Source organism: Armigeres subalbatus, chromosome 2, assembly GCF_024139115.2.
Source record: "Armigeres subalbatus isolate Guangzhou_Male chromosome 2, GZ_Asu_2, whole genome shotgun sequence".
Lineage (NCBI taxonomy): Eukaryota > Metazoa > Arthropoda > Insecta > Diptera > Culicidae > Armigeres > Armigeres subalbatus.
The window spans coordinates 199,531,653-199,559,421 of NC_085140.1; the positions used below are offsets into that span (position 1 = coordinate 199,531,653).

The window sequence follows — 27,769 nt, forward strand, 5'->3', positions numbered from 1 at the left end:
AGAAGTTAAACCGTTTACGTAAGGGCCACGTGCTACAGCCTGATATGTGTAAGGACATAAACGGGAACCTTCTTACGAACAAGCGTGAGGTGATCCAAAGGTGGCGGCAGCACTACGAAGAACACCTGAATGGCGATGTTGTAGACGAAGATGGCGGTATGGTGATGGACCTGGGAGAACACGCGTAAGACATAATTTTACCGTCTCCGGATCTCCAGGAAATCCAGGAGGAGATTGGCCGGCTGAAAAACAACAAAGCCCCTGGGGTTGACCAACTACCAGGAGAACTAATTCAACACGGTGGTGAGGCACTGGCTGAGCGCTGCACTGGGTAATTACCAAGATTTGGGAGGAGGAAGTTTTGCCGCAGGAGTGGATGGAAGGTGTCGTGTGCCCCATCTACAAAAAAGAGGATAAGCTGGATTGTAGCAACTACCGCGCAATCACATTGCTGAACGCCGCCTACAAGGTACTCTCCCAAATTGTATGCCGTCTACTAGCACCAATTGCAAGGGAGTTCGTGGGGCAGTAAAAGGCGGGTTTTATGGGCGAACGCTCCACCACGGACCATGTGTTAGCCATTAGCCAAGTACTGCAGAAATGCCGCGAATACAACGTGCCCACACATCATCTATTCATGGAATTCAAAGCCGCATATGATGCAATCGATCGGGACCAGCTATGGCAGCTAATGCACGAATACGGAATTCCGGATAAACTGACACGGTTGATCAAAGCGACGATGGATCGGGTGATGTGCGTAGTTCGAGTTGCAGGGGCATTCTCGAGTCCCTTCGAAACCCGCAGAGGATTACGGCAAGGTGATGGTCTTTCGTGTTTGCTATTCAACATCGCTTTGGAAGGGGTAATACGAAGAGCAGGGAATACAATGGTACAATTTTCAATAAGTCCGTCCAGCTATTTGGCTTCGCCGACGACATATGTAACCTCTTACTTCGGCTACATTTGCATTTGTAAATATTTTGTACAGTAGTTTTGGTATTCCCTGTTTTTTTTATTTGTTATTACTGCTATTACTATTCACAAATTATTATTACTATTGCTGTTGCTATTGACATTATTATATAATAAAAAAAAAACAATGAATTCGATGAGCTAGAAATAAGAACGAACTGAAAATCAAACGAATATGAACCAAAAGTTATACCGAGAATAAATTATTCCCAATGCCTTTGAACACCCTCCTTTACCTATCCCACCACGTTACACATAACCGCCACAGTTGACTACGACTGTCGGGAATAAATCCTATACCAGGAAGGAGGAACCCTTAAAGGGACTGTCAGCGACTGCATCGCTCTCTATTAGGTGAACGCCGTGAACCTAATAAGTGGTGGTTTTTTTTAATCTGTCGATTCCTTTTTTCCTTAAAAGTAGTGAACGCCTGTGAACGCGTGTTTCAATTTGCCCGGTAGTGCTACGAAGAGTGTCCTGGAGGATTTCGTTCATCCTGTGCTTCCTGCATCGGATTCGTCCGGTAGAAGAAGAACGGTAGAAGAAGAAGTGCAAGGAACCGGCGGATCTTGGAGAGTGAGTGCTATAATCTCGGAAGACGTAAAGCCCCGGTGCGCCATCCATCCGACAGAGGGACGATTACCACCATCCCGTTCGACTTCAGAGGAGCCGTTTTCGCCACTCCACTGGCGGAGCATAGAAGGATCCACCGTGATCGCCCACGCCGGTCCAGGTTTGAAGAGGATCGAGATGATGCGTCGAAGGTTATGCCACGGGACCCGCCCGTTTCGCGACACGATGCCACCCGGTGCAATCCAGCACGGACAACAATGAAGCTATTATTCTTGAGAGGTGTGTAAACGATTGTATCCTTATCATTTCCCCGTAAATCCTTTTTCATTAAAATGAATAATTGAACTGAACATACTGCTCACGTTTTTATTAATTTACGAGCTCAGCCCTGTTTAGTCTTCCGTCCTTTTTTTCGATTAATTCACCTTGGTTTTTAGTTTGAGGAAGTCCTTCCGCATAACATCAAGGGAACCCAATTCTTTTGGAGCTTTAGATAACTATTGGCCCAGAGTCCCAGGACAAAGCCTTGGAGGAGGACAATAAGGTGTCCGAACTAAAAGAAAGTCTTACAAATGGCGCTCAACGTAAAATTAAAGAAAATGTTTCCATTTTGACTCAAAAGTGGAACCCTTTTCAATCGTGCTCCGGGAGGAATTGGTATCCTTTGTTCCAATTGTTATTTTCAATCGTGAATGGGATGTGATCAGAATAGTGTTAGCATCAGTGAAAGTGATTATTCAAAAGGAATTGTTCGAATGATGATAAACGCTAATTTTAATTGATTCTTCTTGCTAATCATCGTCAGAAATTTAGCCTTTTGTTCTTGATAGTGCTTTTAGATAATTAGTTTAAATAGTAGAGTTTAATGAACATTTAGTAGCAAACTTTCATCTTAGTTTTATTACATTGAATCTTGATAGGTTCTATTATTTTTCGCATTAAATTTTTCATTGTTTCTTTCTTTTTTTTTCTCATGTATAGTTTCTATTATTTAGATAAGTTTTTAATTAATTTTCGCTCTTTCTGCGAAAGTGGCTTTGAGCGTGCAGCTTTTTTTTGATAAAATTATCCACACGTGAATAGAAAATAGTCACTTTTTGCTATAATTTTTCTTGTAGTTTCTGCACTTTTGTAAATTTTGTTAAATATTTTTAAAAAAAATTATTTTAAAATTGTTTTTAGCTTCGATTTAGTTTTATTTGGTATTTTCTAGTTTTTTCATAAATTTATATACACGCACAAGAGAAATGGCTGAAGCACTTGGAGAATACACACAAGCATCCAATAAGGTTCTTGAAGGGTACCATAGTTTGAGGGTAGATCATTTAGCTCCCGATGAATTGGAATTTGAGCTAGACATTCGCTCAATTGTAATTCGAGATGACCCCACATACACCAGAAGGCGAAGATGCCTTAGGGATCTTTTGAAAAGTGAACGGGAAAGCAATAAGTCAGTAGAAGCGCAACTCGAGGTAAATTGGGAGGAAACCATTTTGTCATGTCGACGATATTACGACGAGATTTCTGCGGGTCTTCAGCAGAATGATAAACATTTGAAGGTGAGAGGACAATCAAAGTTATTGCATTTTGGTCATCGAATTGTACTTTTGGTGAATAACGTTGGGGATGCTGGGGAAGCAGAAAGCTTTTTGAAGGCGATGCTTATTGACGTTGTTAAGCTATTATCGAAATACTACTATTCTCGACCTGCGGAGTCCGAAACGGGTAATGGGAATAATTTGGAAGATCAGACGCTGGTAGATCTGTTCCGTTCTGATGGTGATCGCTCAGCTCAGCCTTCACCAAACCTAGCGACAGGAGGTTCAGAAGCAGAAGCTAGACATCCGGAGAATATTCCTTCGAGTTCTCAGTTTGAAAATAGTGATTTCGTGCGTTCTTTGCTAGCTCGTGTCAAAGAGCTTGAGGCGGAGCTGGTTAGCAGGGATCAGCTGCGCGAGAAGGAGTCTCAACAAAAGGAGTCTGAGGTTCCATGTGGGATCCAGCAGTCTTTGGCTAATGCACGAAGCGAGTTCCCATTAGGTTTTTCTAACCAGCCTCCGCATTCAGCTTCTTTAGGACACTCGCAGATCCCATCTGTTGGGGTTTCAAGGCCAGTCACTAGTGTTACTTTTTCGCTTCCTCAAAATTATTCCACCTCGCTGCCTGCGTTTTCTTCTTCGTGGCAACACCACCTCCATAATGCGGGAGCTTCGGCGGTCAACGCTACAAGTACTGCCAATCCGTGGCAAGGAATTCCAACAATCGGAAGTGTGCCAGTCACAAACCCTTGGCAAAGTGCCTCAGTGTTTAACAACGCAACGACTTCCAATCCTTGGACTGGCAATCCTGCTATCAGTTATGGACAGCCGTCCAATCTGTTCACAGGAACCTCGGTTCCGAGTTCAAACCCCTGCGCGAACCCTTCATTTGCTACTTTCAATCCATTCGTTCCAGGTAATCAGGTGCGCCATAGCCTACCTGTATCCAAATGGACGATCTCCAAGTACGACGGAGAGGATCAAGGTTTGAAATTAAACCAATTCTTAGGAATGGTTCACGCTATGGCGGTTGCTGAGCACGTTTCGGATGTTGAGCTATTCGAATCAGCTATCCATCTTTTCAAAGGGCCTGCTCTGCAATGGTACATGACCATGCGTACTTCGGGTCGTTTGGGGAGCTGGCAGCATTTGGTTCTGGAACTTAGAAAAACATTCATGCATCCTGACTTAGACACCCTGATAAAATGAAAGTTTATCAACGCCGTCAGTCTCGAAATGAAACTTTCTTACAGTATTACCACAGCATGGAGGAGCTTTTCGGAACCATGAGCACTCCACTGCCAGACTTCGAAAAGGTGCAAATTCTATTGCAGAACATGCGCATAGACTACAAGAAGCAGCTGAATTTCCTTCCCATTGCTGATCTTCCGACCCTAGTATCCGCAGGTCAGAAAATAGATGCGGTAAACTTCTCTGTCTACCAAAAGGTTTTGGACCAGATAAGTCAGTGAACGTTGTTGAAAGTCCTGAACCCAGCACGAAGCTGAAGAAAGACTTATCTAAGGAAAATCCAATCAAGCCGTCCCTGTTGCAACAATCGCTTTCAAAAAGCAACGGTAATTCCAAATCTACACTATCTCATCCGAATCAAAGAAGTTCCCAGTTCGGAACAACCTCTTCTCGTGGGTCCGCGCGAACACCCACCACGTTGGAAGAAATGATCGAGCACCATCAACCACTGTCCCGCAGACATTGCTTCAATTGTGGCAAGTTTGGACATCAGATGGACCGATGCATACTTCCTAAAGGTGTCCTTTGTGAAAACTGTGGTTTTAGAGGTTATCCGTCGAATAATTGCCCATTCTGCATAAAAAACGCCTTAGCAGCGAGCCAAAACCGCCGCTCGCTGAATCCAAACTCTCAGGCGTAAACCCTTCTTCATACTTCGAACCAGCTACGGAAAATCTTTATCCGGGAGCTCCGGTTTCGTATAGCATTTCATATCCGCTACCTAATGATAACCGGCCGTATACTTCCGTGAAGGTGTATGGAGTAAACTTCCGTGCCCTTCTGGACAGTGGAAGTAACCTTACACTGATCAACGATTCGATTTACCACGCCCTCAAACCGAAGCGAATATTTCAGCTCCGAGAACCCATAAACTTACGCACGGCAAGTGGTGAATCGCTGAGTGTACGAGGACAAGTTTTCTTACCGTTTTCATGGAACGGCGTTACAAAGGTCGTTCTGACTCTGGTCATCCCAATTTAGCGATCAATTGTATTTGCGGCATGGACTTCTGGAAAACTTTCCACATTCAGCCGACAATTACCGATTGCGCCATAGTTGAGGATGACAGAGAAAACGCAATTCCTAAGCAACTGCCTTCCGCATCTGTGCTGACAACTTCTGAGCAGCAAACGATAGAAGCTATCAAACAGCTGTTCATACCTGCTCGCCCAGGGAGACTTTCTACCACACCACTGGCGGAGCATAAAATAGAAATTTGCGAAGAATGGCGGCAAAGCCTCCGGTTAGACAGTTTCCGTACGTTATGTCTCCTAAAACGCAAGGTTTAGTGGCAGCTGAGTTGCAGAGGCTGCTCGACGCGGGCATTATCGAGCCAAGCAACTCTGACTGGTCCCTAAACTGCGTACCAGTTGTCAAACCACATAAGGTTCGGCTTTGTTTAGATGCGCGCAAGATTAATGAGCGAACTGTACGTGATGCTTACCCCTTGCCGCACCCCTGTCGAATATTAGGCCAACTACCAAAGGCAAAGTATCTATCGACAATCGATTTGTCTGAGGCTTTCCTGCAGATACCATTGGAAAAGTCCTCGCGAAGGTACACGGCCTTTAGCGTGCAAGGTAAGGGGTTGTTCCAATACACCAGAATGCCTTTTGGCCTGGTCAACAGCCCTGCCACTCTGGCTCGACTGATGGACCAGGTTCTTGGCCATGGTGTATTGGAACCGTATGTCTTCGTTTACCTCGACGACATAGTTTTGGTGACGGAGACATTCGAGCATCACGTCCAGTTACTTCGCGAAATTGCGCGCAGGCTAAACAAAGCCAACCTCATGATAAACCTCGAAAAGTCTCAGTTTGGGGTACCTGAAATTCCCTTCCTAGGATAGCGTCTGAGTTGGGAAGGCCTTCTGGGAAAGCCGGACAAAAGACGGCCAATTGTCGAATAGGAAAGGCCGAACACGATTACCAAACTCAGGAGATTCCTAGGAATGGCGAATTATTACCGGCGGTTCATCCCAAACTTTAGTGAGACGTGCGGGCCCCTGTCGGACCTCTTAAAAACTAAGACTAAGATTATCGGCTGGAACGAAGCCGCAGAGAGGGCATTCTGTGGCCTAAAAGCGCAGCTTATCTCGGCACCGATTCTGGGAAGCCCTGATTTTTCTCGGGAGTTTGTTATCCAGACAGATGCGAGCGATGTAGCTGTAGCCGGGATACTAACTCAGCAGCAAGAGGATGGTGAGCGGGTTATATCTTATTTTTCCCGGAAGCTCACCACTCCTCAGAAGAACTATCACGCTGCTGAGAAAGAAGCCCTTGCAGCCCTGCTCTCAATCGAAGCGTTCCGGGGGTATATTGAGGGGTATCACTTCACCTTGGTGACGGACTCATCGGCACTGACCCACATTCTCAAGACGAAGTGGAAAGTTGGTTCCCGTTGCAGCCGTTGGAGCTTGGACTTTCAGCAATTCGACATGACAGTGGTCCATCGAAAGGGCAAAGACAATGTCGTGCCGGATGCACTGTCACGAAGTATTGCTGTAGTCCAAGATTCAGCAGCCTCAGCGTGGTACACTTCTCTTATGGAAAAGGTCAGCTGTCGCCCAGACGATTTCGTCGATTTCAAGGTCGAGAACGGCAGATTATACAAATTTATAACTGCCAAAAACGTACCGTTCGACTCTCGATTTGAGTGGAAGGAGGTCCTTTCAACAGGCGAAGTTCCCGATGCTTTGAGACAGGCTCATGATGACCAGTTTCATCCAGGGTTCGATAAAACCCTAGCTCGAATACAACAGCGCTATTACTGGCCGAAAATGGCTAAAGACATTCGAGCCTACATACAGGCTTGCCCCACCTGCAAGGAAGTGAAGCCTTCTTATGTCCAGACTACTCCAGAAATGGGAAAGATGCGCTGTGCGTCCCGGCCGTGGCAGATCATTTCTATGGACTTTGTGGGTCCGTTGCCGCGTAGCCGTAAGGGAAACCAGCACATTCTGGTCATTTGCGACTATTTCTCCAAATGGGTCATGATTCATCCAGTGAAGAAGCTCGAGAGTTCAACCATGTGTGTGACTTTGAAGAATCAGTGGTTCTATAAGAATTCTGTCCCTGAAATCATCATCACAGACAACGGCAGCCCCTTCGTTTCGAAGGAGTTTAAAGGACTTTTAGAGCGCTTCAAAATCACACACTGGTTGAACTCCCGATATCATTCACAATCGAATCCTGTCGAACGTGTTAATAGGACAATTAATGCGGCAATACGCACGTACGTCCAGCAAGACCAACGCGTATGGGATACGAAGATCCCGGAGATAGAGTTGATGTTAAATACCAGTGTCCATTCAACCACTGGATTTACCCCGTACTTTATCACCCACGGACAAGAGCTAGCGGAACAGGGATCCGTTCATCGTCTTTCTCGCCACGGCGAAGAGCTATCTATGGCAGAAAAGGAGGAAAGGCGTAAGCAATTATTCTCCAAGATTCATGAAATCGTTCTTAAGAACCTGGAAAAATCCCACGACGTGTCTCGAAATCGCTATAATTTGCGAAACCGCACTTTTGCTAAATCCTTTTGGTAGGGCAACTCGTCTACCGAAGGAATATGAAGCACTCTTCGGCCGTCGAAAACTACAATGCAAAACTTGGGCGGCAGTATTTACCCTGCAAAGTGAAGGCAAAAATTGGCTCGTCTTCCTACGAGCTGGAAGACCTAAGTGGGAAAAACTTAGGGGTCTGGCCAGCTATTCACTTGAAGCCCGGGTGACACTAAAACAACGGAATCATAAGGAACTTCGTTCTTCCTCTCTTTCACTGTAGCTGCTTCCTGATTTCCCCGAAAAGACAATTTCTGAAAAGACCGTACACTTAACAGTAAACATGCCTTGCCGGTGTCGTCGTCAGAGCCAAGTTTGTTGATTTTGTTTCCTCCTCCTCATCTTTATGTTCTTCTTTTTCTTATTCCCCTTGTTTACAATCTCGAGAGATCCCAGGGTCGAACTAAGGGGAATATTTGCAAATTATAGTAACGCCTCCCCAGGTGGCGGATTTTCATCGATAAGTTCGATAAACGTCTACTGTGAAATCGCTATAGACTATTTCAATAAATTTATGTTAAAGGTACCCTTGAATAGCTATTTAATAATAATAATGAATGTATGTATTTAATAATGTATGAATGAAATAGTTGTTTTGGTGTACCAGCTTTATGAACCAAGCAAATGTGTGAGTGAGACGAATGTATTGAAGAATTGGAATGAATGGTGGGGGGTATGAATGAGTGGATGCATGAGTATCTTCTATTCCGAATTGATTTTTGGTGACAATTGAGCGCAAAGGAAGAGATTACCAGATGTTTCTTTCTCTTCTATTAGTAAACTAAGTTTTAGAAGTAAGTTATCAAGTTGTTAAAAATTTAAGGATAATTATTTCTGAAGATTGAGTAGCGAAGGGAAGTTTCACAACATATTTATTCTGACGACCACTAAATTCCTGAAGGCCACCCGTTCTGATTCACTATTCTGATACAACTCAGTATTTTTCACGTTATTTCCATCAATGATATGCAGGATACAGTGGTCAGGCTCGCGGTACTATTTCACGTAATTTGAAGGAAAAGAGCCTCCATTTTTGCGATCAATCATTGCTCCAAATTATAAATGAAATAGTAGGGATAGAGAGCCACTGTATGAGAATTAGCATCCCCTATTTTGTTACGATTCGAAGAAGCAGCAAACGGGATAAGGGTAATTCTTTTTTCGCAGTTTCACTTCTTCAAATCGATCCAGAATCGTGCAATCTAACTTCTCCCAGTTTTTTCTCGATCTTGGACGGAGAATACTAATCTCGAAAAGAAGAGCTCTCTCCAAGAGAAAAAATCACTTTTCCAGATAAGAAGCTCCTACAACTGAAAAGGAATTACTGTGACTTGGTTATCCTGGGTGAAAATATGATTGACTCCTGACCTGACCTGAGTGGACAGTCTCTATTGTTGAATGTTTAGCAATTTTGCGAAACAGAGCTCCTCTTCACGGAAAAATCGTTTCGCAAAATTGAAGAACGCTCAATAAGAGGAGGGCCACGTTTAAGTCCCGTATTATAATCCTTTCAGCGGACAGTCTCTATTGTTGAATGTTTAGCAATTTTGCAAAACAGAGCTCCTCTTCACGGAAAAATCGTTTCGCAAAATTGAAAAACGCTCAACAAGAGGAGGGCCACGTTTAAGTCCCGTATTAAAATCCTTTCAGCGGACAGTCTCTATTATTGAGTGTTTCATGATTTCGCGATACAGAGTCCCTTTTCAGGGTAAAACCATTTCGCGAAATTTAAGAACGCTCAACAAGAGGAGGGCCACGTTTAAGTCCAGTATTCAAAACCTTTCAGTGGACAGTCTCTATTATTGAGTGTTACATCATTTTGCGATAGAGTTCAAAGAAAAAAAAACTTCTCGCAAAATGAAATAACGCTCAACAAGAGGAGGGCCACGAATAAGTCCCCTCTGTGGACAGTCTCTATTATTAAATGTTATGTGATTTTTAGGGACAGAGCTCCTTTACACGGAAAAATCATCCCATTAAATCAAACAACACTCAACAAGAGGAGGGCCACAGAGATCCTTAAATCCTTTCCCATTCTTTCAAAAAAAAAACAAGGTTTTTTTTTATGGAGAGGGGGATGAATGTAACCTCTTACTTCGGCTACATTTGCATTTGTAAATATTTTGTACAGTAGTTTTGGTATTCCCTGTTCTTTTATTTGTTATTACTGCTATTACTATTCACAAATTATTATTACTATTGCTGTTGCTATTGACATTATTATATAATCAAAAAAAAAAAACAATGAATTCGATGAGCTAGAAATAAGAACGAACTGAAAATCAAACGAATATGAACCAAAAGTTATACCGAGAATAAATTATGCCCAATGCCTTTGAACACCCCTCCTTTACCTATCCCACAACGTTACACATAACCGCCACAGTTGACTACGACTGTCGGGAATAAATCCTATACCAGGAAGGAGGAACCCCTTAAAAGGGACTGTCAGCGACTGCATCGCTCTCTATTAGGTGAACGCCTTGAACCTAAAAAGTGGTGGTTTTTTTTAATCTGTCGATTCCTTTTTTCCTTAAAAGTAGTGAACGCCTGTGAACGCGTGTTTCAATTTGCCCGGTAGTGCTACGAAGAGTGTCCTGGAGGATTTCGTTCATCCTGTGCTTCCTGCATCGGATTCGTCCGGTAGAAGAAGAACGGTAGAAGAAGAAGTGCAAGGAACCGGCGGATCTTGGAGAGTGAGTGCTATAATCTCGGAAGACGTAAAGCCCCGGTGCGCCATCCATCCGACAGAGGGACGATTACCACCATCCCGTTCGACTTCAGAGGAGCCGTTTTCGCCACTCCACTGGCGGAGCATAGAAGGATCCACCGTGATCGCCCACGCCGGTCCAGGTTTGAAGAGGATCGAGATGATGCGTCGAAGGTTATGCCACGGGACCCGCCCGTTTCGCGACACGATGCCACCCGGTGCAATCCAGCACGGACAACAATGAAGCTATTATTCTTGAGAGGTGTGTAAACGATTGTATCCTTATCATTTCCCCGTAAATCCTTTTTCATTAAAATGAATAATTGAACTGAACATACTGCTCACGTTTTTATTAATTTACGAGCTCAGCCCTGTTTAGTCTTCCGTCCTTTTTTTCGATTAATTCACCTTGGTTTTTAGTTTGAGGGAAGTCCTTCCGCATAACATCAAGGGAACCCAATTCTTTTTGGAGCTTTAGATAACTATTGGCCCTGAGTCCCAGGACAAAGCCCTGGAGGAGGACAATAAGGTGTCCGAACTAAAAGAAAGTCTTACACATAGATATTATGGCACGTAACTTTGATAAGATGGAGGAAGCCTACATCAGACTGAAGAGGGAAGCTAAGCGGATCGGACTAGTCATCAACACGTCGAAGACGAAGTACATGATAGGAAGAGGTTCAAGAGAAGACAATGTGAGCCACCCACCGCGAGTTTGCATCGGTGGTGACGAAATCGAGGTGGTAGAAGAATTTGTGTACTTGGGCTCACTGGTGACTGCCGAAAATGACACCAGCAGAGAAATTCGGAGACGCATAGTGGCTGGAAATCGTACGTACGTGGAGGAGGCGAATGAACCACGAGTTGCATCAGCTGTTGGGAGAACCATCCATCGTTCACACCGCGAAAATCGGACGACTGCGGTGGGCCGGGCACGTAGCCAGAATGTCGGATAGTAACCCGGTGAGAATGGCTCTCAACAACGATCCGACGGGCACAATAAGGCGAGGTGCGCAGCGGGCAAGGTGGATCGATCAGGTGGAAGATGACTTGCGGACCCTCCGTAGACTGCGTGGTTGGCGACGTGTAGCCATGGACCGAGCCGAATGGAGAAGACTCTTATATACCGCACAGGCCACTTCGGCCTTAGTCTGAATAAATAAATAATATTCGGATGATTTATTGAATAGTGCAGATAAAAAATGTTATATGTTCTATCTTATGTGCTGCGATTTCGAATTGTGGTTAAATATGTTTTAAGATTCTGTGGAGACATTGTGTAACTTTCTCATATGACGGCGTCCGTACGCCTGCGGAGTGGACGTCCACAAGTCCTCCTAACTAGCTCTCATTGCTATTTTGAGGTTCTCAGGGTCGGCTAGAAAATTGCTCAGGGGAACACACGAACCTTATCCATACGGAAACGGACGTTACAATGACGAGTTAACAAACATGCGGAAGGATATAGTGAAACAGAATATTTATCCAGTATTTTGCGCTCGATAATGGCGGCGTGAGCCGCGATTTGACATTCAAGAGGTAGAAAATATTTTCATATTTCAATCAATATAGGCTTTGATTCATTAAACAATACTGACACTCATCGAAGTTCTTAAAAACAACCAAACGTCAAGCATTTTTGTTAAGAATAATTTTCAGTTTTGTTCCGTTCCATTTTTCTGAATTACTTTAATTTTGTTTTAGGTGTGGAAAAACCAAAACATATAGACGATGTAATGCAGTGCGTCATGTTGTAGCGGACGGTGAAAACTGCTGATAGCTAATATAAAGAATAGTAAGGAAATAAAAAGCGGTGGGGTTGTATAGCACTACATATGGCAGACAAATGCGCGCCATCGTTGGAGTGATTATCAACTTACTATTTTCAGCGCTCTGAGGATGATATGGAGGGCTTTTCATTACAATGACCCCTTGTTTAAAAAAAATGATTAAAAACTACAAATTTAAAGGTGGGCTGCCGTCCGTCACACTTGGCGAACCATGCTGTGCAAATATACCAATGAAAACCTTAATAAACTTCTTTATGATCCGTTCCAAATCTCATAAGCTTCATCTCTACCTATTTCGTATAGCTGTCCACTACTATTAAAAACATCTTTTTGTTCAAATAAAAGAAATCATCATGTTTTCTGCTGAACGTTTTATTCATAGGGGTCCATGAGCACTTTGTAATCGGAGTAGTTTCATGGCGAATTCGACATGATCTAATGTTCCACCCAACAATGTAATGATAAACGAAAACAAAAATCAGGGAGAGTGCTGTAGGACCGTAGAGGACAACTAGCTCAAAAATGGATATTCACATTTGTAATGCACTACAACTCAAAGCATTTTGAAAATCAAAGAGAGGCCCAGGGTGATGTTTGTTACTGCAAGACATTTTACACATCTCAGAATCTCCATACATTTTTGAAGGGGTTGAAATGCTTGACTCTATCGTAAATATCGTTAGTCCAGGGTCACCTGCCTTGGATAAAAATAGTTAGTCGATAATCACTCCAACGATGACGCGCATTTTTATGTTTTATTATAGTTCTAGATTTGATTAAAGTAGGAATTACGTCCACCGATGATAACCCATCAGCAGTTTTCACTGTCCCGCTACAATGTTGTAGTTTTTTACCTCCTAAAAACAAAATAAAAGTAATTAAAATAAATATTCAGTAAATTGTAAAGGAAAAATCAGAAAATAATTCTTAAGAAAAGTGCTTGACGTTTGTTTCGGTGAGTGCCAGTATGCTTTAATGAATCAAAGCCTACATTGACTAAAATATGTAAATATTTTCTACCTCTTGAATGTCATATCGAGGGTAACTCACGCCGCCATTATCAAGCGCGAAATACTGGATAGTCTATTTCAAAGCATGTTTTTATTTAAATTTTGACGAGAAGGTTAGTTTTTAGGGTGAAAATGCGGCCAATCGGATCCTTGGGGCCCATTGTTGGCATGCGATGAATTGTGACATATCTTGTCCAGAGGTTAAAATATTCATCTTCATGAAGCAACTTCGGTCCGAATTTTGACAAACATCGCATGAATATTCAAAACATAGAATGACATAGTCAGACGACTACTCCACGAACTCATTCATTCGACTGTCACTGAGCGTGTTTACTATGTACAGAAAAAAATAATGTTTACCGTTGAAAGTGCCTCGCGGATGAAAATCGGATTCAGTTTTGTGTGAGAAATTATTTTACTCATTTGAAACGTGTTCAGATTTCAGATAATTTATCAATTTGTAAAATGTGCATAAATATTCAATGACTAATAGTCAACTGAATATTGACTATCCAGAGCCGACTATGAATGTGTCGGAAGTAAACTGAAAAATGAAGGAAAATGGACTTCACCAAAAATGTTCGATTATTTTACACTCTGATCTTGTCTGCATGCTACCTGGTAGCGTTCGGCTATATTAGCCCGGTTGAGTCCGTATTCGGATAAGGTGGAAAGCGCGGAAACATAGGAGGCTTGGACGCGTCGTGACTTTGGTTCTGCAGGCCTGCCAAGGCGGAGTAGCGAGGATATTTCCAGCCGGATTGCCCGTCGGATGACGATGGATGGACCCTTACTAGCATTTGTGGCGATTGGAAGTCGGCCGGCTGCTGATGGGTTGCGGCCATAATTCCGTCTGGATTGTCAGCCTGATGGCAAGGGTTGGACGCGTAGAGGCTTTAAACCGACGATCAGAAGAAGACGTCCGGTCACTGAGGGATATCGTTGATACTTTCGTCCGGATTATCCACCGGAGGTCGGGCATATCCAGAACGCGTTTTAAATTCACGCGGATCACACCAAACGCTGGCGTTCCGATCCTTTTTCCACACGCGGTTTTCTGGTCTTACTTTTTTTTTGTACTGCGTGCAAAGTATTACAATACTTGTTTACCGCATCTCGAGACCGTTGGTTTGCTTATTGTTACCATTTTTGGTAACAACTGTAAAGTCAACAGTTTCGTAGCAAACGTGACCTTTAAGTGGTCTTGTTGTGTAGGGGTTATCACGCCTATCTAGAGAGTAGAAGGTTGAGGGTTCGAGTCCCTCCAAGACACGTGGATTCTTTTTCGCAAATTTCATATCAATTTGTCCATTTCGAAACATATTCTGTGCATATGCACAGCCAAGATATTTAACAAAAAAATGGTTTTCGTACGGCCGAGTTGCCGAATAATATGCAATTAATTGTAATCAAGTGTCGGTCTTTCACCGTCATTAGTCGTCTGAGTACACGCGACCGTTTACGTAAAAGGCAATCAAACTCATCAAATGCTTTAGCCAAGCAAGCCTTTGGCACAGCAGAGTGCGATTGAATTCGCATTCTATACCGTCCCGCCCAGACAGTTACTGGGGGCATGGAGTGCGATCCTCTCGTTTAATAAACAATGTGCACTCGCTTGGCTGTGAATACACAACAGTAGAGCACATGTGATGATTGGACAAATCAAGCATCCGAAAGATATTCAATTTGCAAAAAAAGAGCTAACCGCGGTGGAGGTTGGTACTCGGATTCTGATGGCTTTTCCGCAAACGTGACCTTTAAGTGGTCTTGTTGTGTAGGGGTTATCACGCCTATCTAGAGAGTAGGAGGTTGAGGGTTCGAGTCCCTCCAAGACACGTGGATTCTTTTTCGCAAATTTCATATCAATTTGTCCATTTCGAAACATATGCTGTGCATATGCACAGCCAAGATATTTAACAAAAAAAAATGTTTCGTAGTGTTGATTGTAAATGTCCAATATTCGAATTAAAGTTCCAAGTTTGCCATAATTTGTTCGATGTTAATTTATTATGAACTAGTCGACCCGGCAGACGTTGTCCTGCATAGTAGGCGAAAATACGCGTTCTGTTCTACTCATGCAAAATGCCCATACGAATCTCAAATTTAGTTTACTCAAGATTTACTCAATCTAACCGTGATTTTCGCATAAGGAAATATCATATAAACCCGTCGGAGATGATAACAAACATATCTCCTGAAGGAATGAAGAAAATCCATCCATCCGTTTTCGAGTTATGCGGATACGAACACAGACCATTTGATTTTTATTATATAGACTAGTCGACCCGGCAGACGTTGTTCTGCGTAGTAGGCGAAAGTGTTGTTGCCCATGCGAAATTTCCTTACGATTCTTAATTTTAGTTTTTCATGATTTACTCAACCTTACTTATGATTTTCGCATGAGGAAATATTATATAAACCTGTCGGGAAAGATAACGAACATATCTGCTGAAGGAATGAAGATAATCCATCCAGCCGTTTTCGAGTTATGCGGATACGAACACAGACCATTTCATTTTTATATATATAGATAAGAAGATTAGTCGACCCGGCAGACGTTGTCCTGCATAGCAGGCGAAATTGCGCATTATAAACTGCCCATACTAATCTTAATTTTAGTTTTTTTACGATTTACTCACGGTGTGTTTGTCCGAAGAGGCTTATTTTCAAAAAATCAGTATCTCTAAAACACTCACTACACGAAAGTACAGGTTTTCCTCTTTCACGTAGGTGCATTTTTAAAATGTTCTATCGGGGGTCATTTTTCCATACATTTTTGGGGGGGGTTAAATCGGCTATCATTTGAGATTTCTATGGAATTTGCACCAAAAATAGTGAAAAAAATAAAAATTGTTCTGGATCCCCCGATAGAACATTTTAGTTTACCCACTATATGAAAGAGGAGAGCATCTATTTTCACGTGGTGGGTGTTTCAGAGATACTGATATTTGAAAAATAATGTTTCCCCATAGACACACCGTGATATACTCAACATTTCTCATAATTTTCGCATGAGGAAATATCATATAAACCCGTCGGAAACGATAACTAACGTGTTTGCTAAAGGAATGAAGAGAATCCATCCAGCTGTTTTCGAGTTATGCGGATACGAACACAGACCATTTTATTTTTATTATATAGGAGATAAGGTACTGAATAAAAAACTTACTATTTACGCACAAAAGATATAATAAAAAAATTGATTTACAATGTTATGAAAACTCATATGTCAATATGTACGTTATGTGGAAGATATTGATTTGCAAAATGTATTGGAGGTAACCACTTTCCCTCCGATGGGACTCGAACCCATGACCCTACAGTACGCTAGACTGGTGGTTTTAACCAACTAAGCTACGAAGGACCTCCGTCGGCCTTCGCAACCCAGCGGCTACTGAACGAGCTCGAGATTCCCAGATTGGACGCATAGTCAAATCACTCGCAATCCATTTCTCAAACCAACACTTCCACATGTGTATGGTACACGACCACATTAGAGGAGCGTGTGTATTTAGAATGTCTGGCGGCTATACACATTCTTCATCAGCAACGGTACTGATCAAGTGAGGTTGTGTAACTATTTGCCAGTCGGTCGTCAAGCTCAGACCCGACCGCATTGCGTAGGCAATTGGCTTGATAAATGAATTGCGAGTGATTTGACTATGCGTCCAATTTGGGAATCTCGAGCTCGTTCAGTAGCCGCTAGGTTGCGAAGGCCGACGGAGGTCCTTCGTAGCTTAGTTGGTTAAAGCACCAGTCTAGCGTACTGTAGGGTCATGGGTTCGAGTCCCATCGAAGGGAAACTGGTTACCTCCAATACATTTTGCAAATCAATATCTTCCACATAACGTACATATTCACATATGAGTTTTCATAACAAAAGTTACTGGTAAAAATATATATACAATTTAAATTGCGGACCGAACTTTTTTTTTTATAACTTTAAATTCATTTATTTTAATCTTTTTGTTTTTCACAGTCATTTTTACATTTAAAGTGTTTAGCCTTCTGGCCCTTCATCTTAGGTTATGAGTATTTCTTTTGTTTTTTTTTTTAAATGTTATTTTTATATAATGAAACTTATCTTCTATTTCTACAGTTTAGCCTTTTGGAGGTGCGGACCGAACTTTTTTTTTTAATCTTTATTAAGGTGTTTTTTTAATCTACAGACTAAGTTCAACACCGTGCGGACCGAACTGAAAAGACGTCCATACCTTATGACTGTCCGATTGCAATATATTTCTTCATAAGTGAATCAAATAAATTTAATGATATTATGTGAATAAACCACAATATAAATATTTGAAACTATTTCGCATTCTACCAACATCAAATGACTGCAGCAATTGAAGCAACTGCGAGCCTTGATTACATTCCCAAAATCTCTGTTATCTATTCCCAGTTGCACACCACCGTGTGTTATGCATAAAACTGTTCATAAAATCCTAAAAGCCCATCGCCTTGCTAAACCCAGCTCACGCTATTGAAATTTATAACACTGCATCACGTATCCTAACGTGGAAAACAAAAAAATTCAATCTCCTCTCTCCGTACGCTTCTCTGTTTTACAGGATTTCGACATGATAGAATTATTCGGTTCACCGGCTGGAAGAGCATTAACAGTGAATAATAGAACAGCTGCCGAAATGCAGCCATGTAGTAAATCGAACAGCAACAACAATGGCAGCAATAGTTCCAACATTGCCAGCATCTCCCCCCACAACCGACAGCCTCTTTACCATCCCCTCCAGAACTGTGGCTTCAGTGGAACCTGCAGCACAATTTGCACCAGCCTCAACCAGAACCATGCGAGCCATTCAACTGCCAACAACAACTTTGTTGAAACCAACGATCTAATAAGGTACAGATCCAGCAACCATCATCCCCAGCTGCCTGGCCAGCGGCATCACCAAACGACAAACTACAGCAACGGCCGAACGAACTCGAAAATCGCCAAAATATGGAAACTCTTCGACGAGGATCGAATACACAGGACCAGCCCTGGCAGATGCGGCAGCACCAAACAGAGTAACAGCACTAGTACTGGGATTAGCGGGAGTGATATCTTCAGCCGATGTCAAAGGTAGGTTCGATGTGGCAAAGGGGCAGTTCATAAACCACGTAGAGGGCAAACAAATCAGATAAATTTCCTCTATGGTTTCTAGCTTGAATCTTTTCGTGAAATCAATTCTGTCGAGTATCATTTTCCACATGATTTGCTTCTCAGAGTTTAAATAAATAAAGCATCTATTAACATAAATATAATATAAAAAAGCTTAAACCCAATAAAATGTCTGTTTGCGTGATTTATGTACGGCCCCCAATGTACCTTGTGCTTTGCTTTGATTTTAGTGTTTAAGCTCTGCATTAATTTTTCATTCTGACAGCAGCAGGAGGAAATCCAGCCCATCCCAACATGAAGAGAAATCCACCAAGGACCTGTACAACGAGGCGGCCCAGCTGCTCGGAATCAAGTGCACTCTCAGCGACAACTGTCGCTGCATTGATTGCCAGGTGAGTTTTCTTTGTTCTTATGCTTATCCGATCAGGTCCCTACTTTGTAGCATATGGTCAGTCCAGTCCCTTGTGATGTGATTCATGTGATTGGACTGGCTGACCGAACGGCCAATCAATGTACGTCATTAGCACCCTGTTCTAAAACATCGGGGCGAGGAAGTTCCAATATGCTTCCTGTCGTCGTTTCATGGATGACAAGTGCACATGCCGATGGATAACCATAAGTGCAATAAATTATTTGATCACAATGCCATGTAACTACAAGCACTCCATTATTCGTCCGTGGCGAAATGTGGACGAAACAGTTTTGTGATTGTGGTTCCATTGTGGAGCATAAAATGGCTTGTTGATGTATCGGTTCGGTATGCGGTACGTGCTGTATTTACCTACTTGAATTACCAAGTACCTAGTGTACAAAATAGTTCAAGATTTTCAAATATTGTCAGTTCACTCAATACGAAAACAACGCACAGCTATTAGTTTTATTATCTCTCGCATGCTGCGACGCAGCAAAGCTGAAAATCACATTTATTAATATAAATGACCGTTGTGCGATGTTTCCGTATTGAGTGGTGTGCCATTCATATTTAGTTATCCATTATTGAGCTCAATTGAGAAAAATGAGCAAAATCCCTTCTCATTCACTCAAATTTAACGATTTGCGATTCTTCCACCTCACCCGTAAGATTGTAGTTCAATCCATTAAGGAAAAAACAAACAACCATGCGTTCGCCATTTTACATGCAATTGAGTCATTGCACACCACCATTCGGGCGTTTTGCCCCAGGCCTATTTTCAAAACATTTTTAAATGCGATAGAAAGTCATGGAAACCATATTGTTTTGAATCAGGAGACCATTGTGAAACGTAGCTGGTTTTATAAATTTTGCATCTACACGTTGAAATGGTTCGTTATTCTTGTTTATATTGGTGAAAACATCGATAAAGCTTAAGGGGTGCATTTTGGGTCGTTGTTCTAACCTACTTTTTAAATTTGGATTCCATGAGGATTGTCCTTAAATATCCCTTTACCCTTTGCTATGGCATTCAATTTTGTTCAATTCAATGAGCCACAGGATGCCGATTGATTTTTCAACATCTAATATTCATTAGGAACAAGTGGAAGTTTTCGATAAGCACGAGTCAGGAATTTTTGCACACAAAACCCAAAAGGCCCATACCTCTATTTAAATGCTAATAGCCTCACTAATTAATTGGTGGAAAAGTTTATTCATGTGTTTCTGCTGCCTTCTTGCCTGTCTGCTGAGTTGGAGTGAACGGCGTGACGGCTCTCGGCATACCTACTCGGAATGGTTCCGAATGAAGAACTGTCGGCTGTCGGTTGGAGCTGTCGGGAAATGACTGACTAACTTCAGTCTCGCGCTGGAATTCTGCCTTCACTACCCTTGCATTGTAATCAACCAGTCAGATGACATGGCAATCCTCATTGAAAATTCAGCCCCCGGAATACGGATGGGCCTCGTGTGAATTGAACAATGGTTTGCAAGAAATAATGAATTTGGAGCATGATGGGCATTCCTAACAACAGCTGAAGGGAATAATTAAAACCGGCGCGACAGCGAGTTGCGGCACCATAATGGGAAATTTTCATCAATTTTTCAACTATTTTCTACTGAGCTTGTTTTTGCTTCTCCTGCAATTCTTCAAATAGCGGGACAGATAACTTATCGAACCTATCTTCAAATTAAAAACTTTGTCGGTAGCAATTCTTATATTCTGATTTTTGAAGATAAAGAAATTCAAAAATTTTGACTAAAATAGTAGTATTTTTTCTAATAAGTTTTTACCAATGTAGGCATTTCTTTTAATGCAAACGTTCGTTGTTCGTTGCACTCTGACTCAAGGATAATTTTTGACCATAGGATCACACACGAGTTTTACCAATTGTTCTTAAGTTTCTATCGTTCGTTTAAACGTGTCCCATGAATAGGAACTCTGCACGAAAATATTCGTTTTTCCAATACGTACCAGCTCAAAAGCATTCAACCATGAGAAAACTCGCACTCTTTAAAACATCTTGAATGAAAAAAATATCACTTTTAGGGAAATAGATGTACAGGGTATAGCCACCAGAAAAAAACGTACCATTGGTTCACCGGGCCACTATTTGCACAAGGTTCTTAAAAATGCTTAAATTTATGTTCATTCGAAAGCTTCCGGCGAGGATATTAAGGACCCGAGTTAAACTCTCCAGAAAGATGGACCCCTCATTAGTTATACACGAAATCACTGTTATGGACCCCTCGTAAGAGGAAAAGTATGTCCTCAATTTGCAATATTAAAAATGCAGGTAGCCATATTGAATTTGGCCGCCATCTTGGATTTATTTTTGAAAACTATTTTTCTACTAGGTTCGCAGCCACCGATTTTGAATACATAGAAGGATAGCTTAACTTATATTATGCTTTGTGTCCAAAATTGTTATGTTATTTCTATCAAAAGTTATGTATGTACTTAAGTTATGTATTTAAGGCCTATTTGACCCAAGAACATTATTTTTTATGGTTATTATGATACTACGAGGTCAGTTCCTTGATTTCATACACTGTTCTACGCCAAATATGTTTCGAAAATAAAGCGCATATCTATAACAGTATTTTATTTGGAAGGCTCAAAAGTTTTGAGTATTCTTTTATTGTTGAAAATTGAGGACACACTCTTCCTCTTTCCAACGATTTGCTGATCTCTAAGATCGGTTGAGAAATGTTGGAGTTATGACAGTTTTGGCGAGTCAAAAACATTGACTAAAATCGAGGGGTCCATAAAAGTGATTTCATGTATAACTAACGAGGGGCCCTTGTTTCTGTAGAATTTAGCTCGGGTCCTTAATATCCTAGCCGAAAGCTTTCGAATGAACATAAATTTAAGCATTTTTAAGAACCTGCAATAATCTCCTTTGACGTCCTCACGTCTATGGAGTGGACGTCCTGACGTCCCTAACTAGCTCACCTTGTAGTTCTCTCAAGGTCGACTAACATCCTGCTTAAGGGGCACACGCAACCCCCCAGGTAGACGAAACAACGAAGAATAGCTTCAACAAGAGCACAGGGATAGCTTCCGTAATTGAAAAGACGGACAGGTATATTCTATTTCATTTTGTTTTTATTTAAAGTTAAATCGTGGGTGGCATGCTACAGGTAGAGTATGTGGGCGTTCAAACATACCTTTTCCAGGGTGGGGGAGGGGGTTGGTCACTACCGGAGTCTTAGCGGCGGTTCTGTGGCAGAAACGGGACAATGCTAAAGCATTCGTTCGGTATCGTCGGAGTTCTTGGAGCTGGACCCTTTGAGGTGCTGGATCGATGCTCGTGGAGGACCAGAGAAACCTCTCCGTTCAGAAGGTCATGGAGCGAAGAAAGGCGATCTACGTCACCCGGATGGCGACGCTGGGCTGGTACTATGGCCTTCGGGCGGCCTCCGCTTGAGGGTCTTTCTTTCCTCGAGTCGGTGAGAGCTAGCCTAGCCACAGCGCTGGATAAATGTTTCGATGGTGACTGATGTTCCGGCTTGGGCTTATCGAGTCTGCTCCAACACCCTACGGTCGATCGGGACGATGGAAAGTAAGAGCGATCCTCGGCGCATGGAGCAGTCTTTAGTTGGACCTGTTTGTTCACAGCTGGCGTCGCCTGGCTGAAAACTTTGTGTTAGCTGATGACTGAAATTGATGAGGTTACCCGTGCGCTGCTTGCTCTTCGGTGGCTTGCCGACCAAAAGGGATCCACAAGTTGGCGTGTGGCTTCCTTTAGCTGCTAAGGGGATCGTTTTGAGCTCCTTTGCACTCCTGCTGGGGCGGTACACGCTTCTTGCTACCAGCAACTTGTCGGTGCAGGACCAACTGGCGGGAAAGGTTGCGGTCTTCCACAGCTTCACTACTGGCCCAAGCGGGCTCAAAAATCCTCAAAACTTTGCTGTTTTATATCGCGTGCCTGTTGACCTCTGTTTTGGCCCTTGACAATCGGGGTCCTCACTCTTTTCCGGTTATACGTCGATGGCTAGATCGTGATCTCGGATCTCGAGAAATATACGGCATTTATATCTCTTGTTATATTTTTCTCAAATTTGAAAATAGCCTAAAAACATTAAATCGACTGACTGATCCACCTCGAAATTTTATCCGAATTACAGGAGGCTTATTTTAGCATAAGAATTGTGATTCTGGGCTGACTGGTTGAATTTTTGATACGTTTTGAAAACATGAAGAGGTCTAATATGGATAGGTAGATGAACAGAAATATAGATCAAGGATTCACTTAGAAAATGGATGTAGTCTATGCCAGACCTCCTGTCTGTAAGACAGAAGCGGTAGTCATTAGACTGCTGAGCTCATCTCCAAAAGTTGAGAAACTAGACAAGAATGTGAGAGAACAATCGCAGAAATATACGAATATGAAGCAGTTTATTATGATTGTAGTTCATCTGGATGTCTGGTAGCAGGCCACTAAGAAGAAGAACATTGAAAGCTTCCAAAGGATTATTGGAATCTGTAGGAATCACAAATATACCTACGTTTCCAAGAAATTTTAGAATTTAGAAAGAAAATGGTGTGAAATTCAGAGAAAGATTGTTCTTGAGATTTCAGAAAACCGGTAAATAAAACTTAAAGATTCTTGGACGATCATAAGCTTTACTAATAGATCGTAGTGAAATTTCTGATTTCTAAAGGTTCGAATGTATAGAAGTTAGTGATAATTGTTTGAAATACAGGAATCCATAATCATAATCATGTTTGAAGACATGCTTTTTAAAAATGTTCTATAAACAGTGGAAATGTAATTATTGTCCTAGTAGTCATAGGGCGATTTATAACTGATCTGAAGATGTCCGAAAAAATCTCATGAAATCTGAGAGGATCTTCGGAAAGTCGTTGAAATTCCGTAAAAGTATTCTATAGATTTGATAATCCAGTTTTTGTCCTATCAACGTCTCGGAACGTTGCCGCGCCTCTGTCCTCCACGAAATCTCTTGCAATTGGTGTTAGTCGGCGGCATAGAAATTGAGAGAGCACCTTGTAGGTGGCGTTCAGCGTTAGGGACAAAAGGTCGAAAGACAAAACGTCGAAATGGACAAAACGTCGAATGGGACAAAAAGTCGAACGGAACAAAAGGGCGAAAGAAACAAGTATCAATAAGATTGAAAGGTCGAATAGTACGAAAGGTCAAAATAGACATGAAACAGAAGAGGAGAGAATCAATCTCACACCAGAGCCCTACACAGTTAGCAAGAACTCTGCTCTTTTATTTTTCACCATTTTTTACAATTAAATCAAATTCATTCCGTGAGTACAACTAATAGATGGATGTTTGAAATTTCCAAATCACGCCTCACATCAAATATACCGGTGTGTCTTACACGGGTATATTTTTAATGCTTGCGTCTGCTCGGTTGCAGCGTGCACTATTTTGACAGATCGAAGTGACATTCAGAAAACCTAGATATTTATCTATTATTTGCACTCATTTTAATAATTTTATTTAATTGTTAAAAATAGTAAAAAATAAAAGAGCTATCTTGCGCAATACAACGTTCATTCATTTCCTATATCAACAATCTTTTTGCCTTTCTGGTTGTTACGTGAGAATGCAGAATACAGAGCCCCTGTTCTGTATCTGTGCAGCAGATTTCGGGTTTTCATAAGTTTCGTTTTGTCGTATATCTCACATAACAGAGTAAGTGAAAACATGAGACAGAACGGACGCGTTAGATTTAATTCTGATGTGGGAAATACCGTAGTTGTAAGTAATTTATGTTATGTGTATCGACTGTGTTTAGTTTCAAACGTTTTATTGCAATTTGCCCTGCTGAAAAAGCGGTGCCCTTGTCCTGTTTTCAATACTCGTATACAAAGTATTCAGAACTATCTAGATATTCATAATATTGTTTAAAAATAATTATTCCTTCTTTGAAAATTGCTCATTCTTCAACTTTGATTGATTAGATGAGTGCGTTATTTCTGCTTGAAGTTAAATGCATTTCATAAATTCATTTGGAATACACCCGACTTGTTATCAACTTATTCTTGATCGACCTTTTGTCCCTTTCCAACTTTTGTCGTTTTCGACCTTTTGCCCTTTCAACCTTTTGTCCCGTTCGACCTTCTTTGCCTTTCGATCTTTTGTCCTTTCGACCTTCTGTCCCTTTCGACGTTTTGTCTTTTCGGCCTTTTGTCCTTTCGACCTTTTGTCTTTTCGACCTTTTGTCTTTCGACATTTTGTCCTTTCGACCGTTTGTCATAGATTCGCGTTCAGCAATGTGTTTGCGCGGTAGTTGCTACAATCCAGCTTATCGCCCTTTTTGTAGATTGGACACACGTGTCGTCGTCGGGTCTCTCTTCGTGAGAGCAGTCACGTTGACGATGCTAATGTTTATAAAACGGCCTTTTATCCTCAGCTTGCAAATCCTTGCGTGGATTGGCTGCCACCCAATCACGCGTTGGCGTATCTTTCCCAGCACTATGAAGCCGGTTCCCTGCTCGTTGGTGGTGCCACAGCTTTGGTAGAAGGTAGCCGCTCGATGCCCGCTTTTCCATACTTTCTGTCCTGTCCAGCAGATTTCATGCAGCGCTACGACGTCGAAGTTGCGGGGATGTAATTCATCGTAGATTATCCTGTCGCAACCTGCGAAGCCTAGCGAGTTCCTAGCAGTTCCATGTTCCAAGCTTCCAATAGTGATCCTTTATTCGTCGCCTAGGTCGTTGCCGATTGTATCGAGTCGTATTATCTTCGTAATGTCGGCACGCTTTCGAATTCACCGATGTTTATGCACTGAAGACGTTGTATTGTTCGTTGGTGCGAAGCATTTTAGAGTATGCTTCACCGGTTTGGTCACCGTACTATGTAGCTCACATGCTAACCATCGAGCGAGTACAGAAGAAGTTTGTCCGCTTTGCGTTAAGGATGCTGCCCAGACAACCTTCCTCCATACTCTGAACGATGTCAACTCATAAATTTGGAGTCCCTATCTGCCAGACGTGTGAAAATGCAGCGATTATTTGTGTATGATATAATACAAGGAAATATTGACTGCCCTACACTGCTTGAACAAACTCCGCTGTATATTCCCCCCCGAATACTAAGGCATTCTTCCCTACTAGCTGTTCCATATCACCGAACAAACTATGGTTACAACAACCCACTAGACTGCTGTATCCGTGCTTTTAATGTAATTTGTAACGAATTTGATCTCAACATCTCCAAAAATGTTTTTAAAAATAGAAGAAGTATAGAATTAATAATTAAGTTCAGTCTGTACGATTGTTGTATCGAAGACGGTGTTAAATAAATTAATAAATAAGTAATTATTGTTTTTTAAGGCGGCTTATTTGGCCTGCGCAAACCTCCTGTCTTGGGGGCAGCAGGGACAGCAGGGACAGCATGGACCATGTCCAAGGGCTTGACGACCCCTCCCCAGCTGTCTGTGAGTCAGGGAGAACTGCCTAGGGCGTGGTGGGATTTAGCAGTGGGCTCTGCTAAAATCCCTCCCAAAAAACCACAAGTGCCCGTAAGCAGACTCTATCAAAGCTACTGTGTGCCGCTTCAAAAGCACTAGCCCAGGGAGTGCCAATTGGCATGGGGAGTGTCCCTACTTCGGTAGGGTAGCGCGTGAGCTGCTTCGGCAGGGAGTGAGTGATCTGTTTGTGCTGAGGCAGGAGTGTCATAGCGGGGCACCGCTATTGTCACCTCGAAGCGCAGCAGAAGTCTGAGTATGGACTGCACATGCTGAGGTAGGAGTGTCGTAGCGTAGTATCGTTGATTGGTCCCTACATACCGCTATCGACACCTCGAGGCATGGCAGTGGAGTGTTAGAGTGAGTTGGGGAGTGTCCCTACTTCGGTAGGGTAGCACGTGAGCTGCTTCGGCAGGGAGTGAGTGATCTGGTTGTGCTGAGGCAGGAGTGGCATAGCACATTGGGGGCAGCAGGGACTTTGTCCAAGGGCTTGACGACCCCTCCCCATGGTCACTGCGAGTCAGACCGGGACCATTGTCCCTAACCCCTAATCCCAAGGCGTCAAGCGACCCGTGCCGAGGGGATGCATGGCCAGGGGGGTGAAATAATAAGCTAGGCCTTTAACGGAGCCTGTGGGGTACCTGGGCACCCTCCACAGTAATTGTCCCTTACCGCGTCATGCTGGGCTCTGGCGTGGTGGACCTTTTTTCCCGAGCAACTCGTGGGACCAAAATGGAAAACCAAGGCAATTCTTCAACTAGTGGTAGTAGTGTAGGCGACAACCCCTTCGCAAGAGGTGGGTTGTTCAGGTCTCCGCCTAGGAGGCCAGAGGCAATAGTCGGCAGCTCAGTGCGCAGCGCCAGCGTGGGTCACTTAACCTTCCTCTCGGCTAAAAAACGCCGGTAAAGGTTATTGACGGCCCATGGCTTGTGGAGGCGATGAACCGCAAACGCGATGGGCTTTCGGCCTTCGAGGTGGCGACGGAACAGCTGGACGCCATAATCGACTTTGCGTCATCGAAACATAATATCAGTAAGGACCTCAAGAGGAGCTTGCAGAAACTTCGAAAGTCGATGTTGGACGCCAAGCTGGAAACGGCGGTCGGGACGGCCAAGTGCGAACCCGTGAAATCCATGGAGTCAAGGTCTACCCAGACTGAGGCCCAAGAATTCGCGGATTTGAGCAAGGTCGAATCGACCGAGGACGTGCCAGCGAAGACGGTGGTGCCAAAGTCTATCCAGACCGAGGCTCAAGTATTCGCGGGCACGTCGGGGTGGCTGCTCCAACGGAGCAGACACAAAAACGGGAGACAGTCTCCAGGGGATGAGCTCCTGGGGCCGCCCCAAAACGCGGAGGGTTACTACCCCGAACAAG

The 27,769-nt window shown here is 42.8% G+C and overlaps 1 protein-coding gene across 1 annotated transcript in view; it reads left to right on the plus strand.

Moving 5' to 3' along the window:
* Positions 1-27,769, plus strand: part of LOC134211490 (uncharacterized) — a 709,859-nt gene that overhangs the window by 485,607 nt on the left and 196,483 nt on the right. Inside the window, exons 5-6 of the transcript XR_009979029.1 lie at positions 17,987-18,498; positions 18,806-18,929. The gene's annotated coding sequence lies outside the window, so the exon portion shown is untranslated. The remainder of the gene's footprint in view (positions 1-17,986; positions 18,499-18,805; positions 18,930-27,769) is intronic.